The following is a 5,666-nucleotide window of genomic DNA, read 5'->3' on the forward strand; positions in this document are numbered from 1 at the left end:
TTTTTTTTTTCTGCCTCCCTCACTCTCCTTGATGAGAGTCTTATCTTCAGGTATTATTTCCTTCTACATTTACCGGCAAGTACCATGAGGAATTTGACTTAGCATTTACCCTGGAGAACCTCAGCCTACCTAGATGTCTTTCTTAAAAAAATTACTCTAAAATCCACAGTTAGATCCCCAACTTCTCAAACAGCAGGCCTTCTTTTCCCGTCAACTAAAGGGTAGCTATGCTTTTGACTCAATCTTCGAAGAAGTCTATTTTACATCTCTGTTGTTTCCCATCATGTCCCCACCCATAGCCAGATCATCTAGACTTCTGTGTGTGGTATCCCATCTTCAAGAGGCTTAGTTCAAAACCCAGGAACCATTCATTTCCCCCTTGTCCCTCAGGATGCCCATAAGACTCAGGGGCACGTGTCTCCTCTGTACCCCTACGGGGCTGATCTCATCTACTAGTCACCCTCATACTGTTTATTTGGGATCCAAGCCTCTAATTTTTCCTGACATGGCTACTGGAAAATAATTAAAAATCAGGATAGAATCTGCTCACCTCCCTGGGAACGTGTTCATTGCTTCTTTACCTTTAGTTACGAAAGCCTTCATCTCTGCTGCCTGAAATCAGCTACTCATGTCTTTCCTCTGAGTTCTCACAGCCTTCAGAGACTCTGATTCATTCACAGCATCTACCACATGCGTTATTTTGTAGCTAACACTACAAAACAAATACTCGCTTTCACTCTCGGCTTGCAAACCCCTAAGGTCAAGGACTGTGACTTATTTATTGGTATGTGACAGGAAAGTTTATTTTCTGATATGAATTTGTATTTTATTTTTCTTGCTATATGTATTTAAAAAACCAAAAATAAACAAAAAAAGGGGGATTCTTTTGGTTTGGGTTTTCTACTTCTCTTCCCACTGAATTTCTATAAAGGAGTCATCAGGACCTTGTTCTTCCCCATCTTAGAAGTGGTTGGTTTTGCCAGCCAAAAGGCATAATGAAAGACAAACCCCTTGCTGATATTTGATTTTGAGAACCTGAGCCTCTGAAGGGTTCTGATGAAAAGGGATGAGAATATGTGGCTTTCTTTGAGTAGCAGGGACTCCTGCCCCACTGTCTGACAGCATTCTGGAGAGGCGCAGGACCTCAGAAGGAGGGATACAAGGTATCCTTAGGGAGGCTAGACCAAAGACACTGTGCACAGCATGCAAGTGGCAGAATTGTCTAAATCAAAGGGTCCCCATAGTCCTGGCAGCGAGCAAACTTACTGCTTGATTTTAAGAACCACCACCAAGATCATTGCACAATCCTACCAGAGACCCAGTAATGCCTCACATTCAGTTTCCCATCAGCTTCTTGAAATAGAGGATCAGAGTTAGATTTAATTGTATTTGAAGAACAAAGAAATGTGACATTTACATACTTGTTTACTGTCTTGAGGAATAATAATCATACTTACTGCACATAAATCTCTCAAAAGACAGCAGCCTGCCGAGTTATTTAATGGGATAATTAGACTAGATGATTGCTAAGGTCTGGTCTGACTTTTAGATTGTAAAACTCTACCAAATTCCAGAAACTAAAACTGGAGTTAATATTGTGAGTCACAGGTCAGTGTTCTGATTATCCAAATATTTTGAAGAAAATGAGAAAATAATTGGAAGCTGGATAGAAGCAGCAGAAAAAAAATAATGTGGTGCTGCTTTTTATATCTACTGTATATATTTACATGTTATATTTGAAGAAATAGACAAGTTAGGCTGACCGTGGGTCATTTTTCACTAGGACAATACCCATATACATCTACAACTAAAAAGCTGGCTCATCAAAGGCTTGGAGCCTAAATGCACTCCATGGAATCCTCATCACTCATCTGTAGTGTAGGTGCTGCTGTCTACGCTGTACAGAATAGTAAATCGACACCTGGAAGAATTAGGCTACTTGCCCAAAAGTCCAGAACTAGAAGGTGACAGACCTAAAGTGGGAATCAGGATGGTTTTCTTCTGTGGCTTCATACTCAATGTCATGTGATGCTACGTGTCTTAGTGACTCACAACACATTTTGTAACAGAAGCTCCAAGAAAATGTTGCAGCAGAAGAAAACAGAAAATACTAGCAGCTGGAATATTACTAAATATAGGCTGACTGGGGATTGCACCCAGGGGTGCTTAACCACTGAGCCACATCCCCATCCCTTTTTTATATTTTGAGACAGGGTCTCTCTGAGGTGCTTAGAGTCTCCCTACAATGCCGAGGCTGGGCTTTGAACTGGCAATCCTCCTGCCTCAACCTCCTGAGCCTCTGGGATTATAGACGTGTGCCTCCATGCCCAGCTGAGACCCGATTCTGTCTTATTGACTCACAACACATTTTGTAACAGAAATGTTACAAAATTCTTTGATGGTAGTTTTTATGAAGTGGTGGAGAACTACTGATCAACTTTAGGTAGAATGTAGACAGGAATAACAGAGCTCAAGGAAGTACTAATATGTGTTTTTTCAAGACTAGACTTTGGAGGTTAATTTTATATATGGGAGAAACTCTTCCTTTTTTGTTTTCCTTCCCTAATATTCTTTCTTGGAGGAAAGACTGAAAGGTGAAATATTTCTTCCTCCAGAAAGTATACCCCATAGTTCTTTTTGTACTGTTGATCTTTTTGCGTCATGGCTTTGAAGGTCAAGGATTATTTTAATCAGGAAGTAACTTGACTGTCCTTGGCATCTGATCAAATGTTCACTTGAAATATAACAAGCTTTCTTAGGGCTGATGTGGGCAGTCTTTAATTTGGGGCCTCCCATCTTCCCTTCCACCTTTTTTCTCCTCTGTAGCCTCCCGTCTACAAGATTTGCTGTTACTCTATAGTGGATTCCATTTGTTTTCTTAGCCGGCTATCATAACATTCTCTCCAAACAGAGGAATAATAATTATAAAACTAAGTGATGATAAATTCTGCTGTGACCCTTTCTCAGGGTGCCTATAGGAAATGAGTAAAGACATGAAGAAGATTAAAGATCATGCCAAGTCGTGGTAGGATTGATAGCTTAGAAAACAGTGGGTACCCTACTGTTCATAAGACAGATTTTTTTGGCTTAGCAGTGGGGTTTTAATGATGGTTGTGTGCAGATTAATGAGTGTGTGGGGAGAACTCAGAGGAGACTGTTCTGGAGCTCTTACTCCCACAGGAGCCCCTGTTGCTCATAGGAACTGGGCCCATCATGCAGATGCAGCATAGGCAGGGCTAAGGAGGGTGGTAGTTGATGAACTGGTAATTTTTTTATACTTCTGAATGCAGAGCACCAACTTCCTTGTGCTCTGGAAGGAGCGCAATACCTCCAAAAACTGAGTTATTGAAGTAGACTTATGTTGTCTTCGGAGATATGTGAAGTGGTGTTTGGAAGAGAAAAGGAGCCCAACCAGAGAGCACACGACTTGGAATATCTTGTACAGTGGCTTCTTGACTTATGATGCAGGTTAAGGCTTGAGAAACCTATTGGAAATATCCCAAGTCCAACATGCATTCCATACACCAATCCACTGAATGTCTTGTGTTCGCTACACAGTACCCCATGCAATGTCAATTGTTTCCCCTCATGACCCAGTGACTGAGGGGGAGCTGCAGCTCACTGCCACAGCCCAACTTGGAGAGACAGCTGAGGAAAATCTCAGAATTCAAAATCCAAAGTAAGGTTTCTATTGAACACTTATCCCTTGTGCACCATTTGTTAATTCAAACTATTATTAAATTGGGCATCATCTGCATTTAGAAAATAACATTCCCTTGAAGTTGAACTTCAAAATGAGAAAAAAAATTCAAAAAAACCTATAAATGTTTATTTTGTTTATTAAGCCAACCAATTTTTATTGAAAGCGTCTATATTGGAAAAGGTGGGTATTGTGTCAGATGGAAAGATACAACACTGAATAAAATACAGTACTTGCTTCTAGGAAGTTTTCTGTCTAGTAGGAAATTAACAAATGAATACAGGGTAGTTGCCTCGTGTGAGAAACGTCATAGTGGAGGTGGTCACCGGTGTCCATTTTAGTACATAAAGTGGATGTATTAGTAAGTAAAAATGGAAACCAGGAAAATTTGGGAAGGATGAGGGACTGCCTCCCATGCCCCTTCTAAGAGCCTGCGATCTTGGCCCAGAGGCGGGGGTGATGTGGGAAGGGAGAGCAGCCTGTGCCCAGGTATGTAGGTGGCTCTGGCCCATCTCACTAGCACAGAGGTGCCACAGCACAGCTGGAATGCAGAGATGATGGCAGGAGCTGGGAGAACTGAGACGGGGTCCCAGATGTGGGGGATTGAGATCTAGATCAAGGAGCTCGTGATTTGTACTGCTTCTTTATGGGGCCTCTGGAAGTTTTCAGGCAGGGAAATGACAAGGTCAACTTTGCAATTTAGAAATATGACTATCAGCTACACAGAGAATGGGTGTATGGAACACAGCCAAACTATTGCGAAGCTATTGTACCAACCAGGAGGAAGGGTGGGGAGAAATTGGGGGAAGGGGGAGCCCTCCCCTTACTATCAAAAAAAATATATAAACTCCAAAGGCATACCCTTAGTGACCCACCTCCTCCAGCCATACCCTACCTGACCACAGTTACCACCCAGTTAATCCCTATCAGGGGATTAATCCACTGATCAGATTAAGGCTCTCATAAACCAATCATTTCACTCTGAACTTTCTTGTGTTTTTTCACACATGAGCTTTTAGGGACGCCTTGTATCACCATAACAGGTATTAAGGAAAAGGGAGGCATCAAAGATTGCTTCACATTTTCTGCTTTGGGTACTTGAGACAGACGTGCCATTCATTGGCATTAAAAAAAAACAAGCAACAACAAACAGTTAAATGGAACTTATTCCAAATCATTTTGAAACCTGTTGAATAAAAAAAAAAAAGAAAAGAAAAGAGAAATATTCAACATACAAATGACCACAGAACTTTACAGAATGGTTTGGACTTGATGGACTTGATGAACTAGATGTAGAGATAAGAGAACCAAGAGCATGTGGTGGGTGGAAGTTGAAGCCATGGGACTGGAGTGAACTATGCAAATAGCATGTGTGCTCTGCCATGAGAAAGAATCAAAGATCCTGGATACTTAGGAAAGAGGTGGGGAGGAGATTAAGGTGAAACAAACCAAGTAGGGGTATGTGATGATGCCAAAGAAACCCTAGAAAAGTAAATAATCTGTGATTTTTAAAATTTGACTTTTTTTTTTTAAATTAGGGATTAACCCTAGGGTGCTTAACCACTGAACCACAACCCAGCCCTTTTTTATTTTTTTTTTATTTTGAGACAGGATCTTTCTAAGTTGCTTAGGACCTCACTAAATTGCTGGGACTGTCTTTGAACTTCCAATCATTCTGTCTCAGCCTCTGGGATTACAGATATGCACCACCATGCCTGGCTTAAAATTCCTTTGTTTTTATGTTCTGGATTCTCCCAATGTCTATGTCATTCCATGTGAAATAGCACTAAATCTTCCAGGCACCAAGATACTATGTACAGGTAAATCTTGATTAACCAGCATTTTTAGGGAATGGAAAGATCTAGTTAATTTATTTTTCATATTTCTAATTGGGGATTAGTTTTGACCTTCAGTATAGTGAATAAACTTAAATCTTTCTTTTCTAGTTTTCAATGCCTATTACTCA

The 5,666-nt window shown here is 40.7% G+C and overlaps 1 protein-coding gene across 1 annotated transcript in view; it reads left to right on the forward strand.

Annotated features, from left to right (window-relative positions):
• Positions 1–5,666, forward strand: part of Pon3 (paraoxonase 3) — a 27,968-nt gene that overhangs the window by 2,586 nt on the left and 19,716 nt on the right. The gene's annotated exons all lie outside the window — the stretch shown is intronic.

The sequence above is a fragment of the Marmota marmota genome, unplaced genomic scaffold (assembly GCF_001458135.2).
Source record: "Marmota marmota marmota unplaced genomic scaffold, marMar, whole genome shotgun sequence".
In the NCBI taxonomy this organism is placed as follows: Eukaryota; Metazoa; Chordata; class Mammalia; order Rodentia; family Sciuridae; genus Marmota; species Marmota marmota.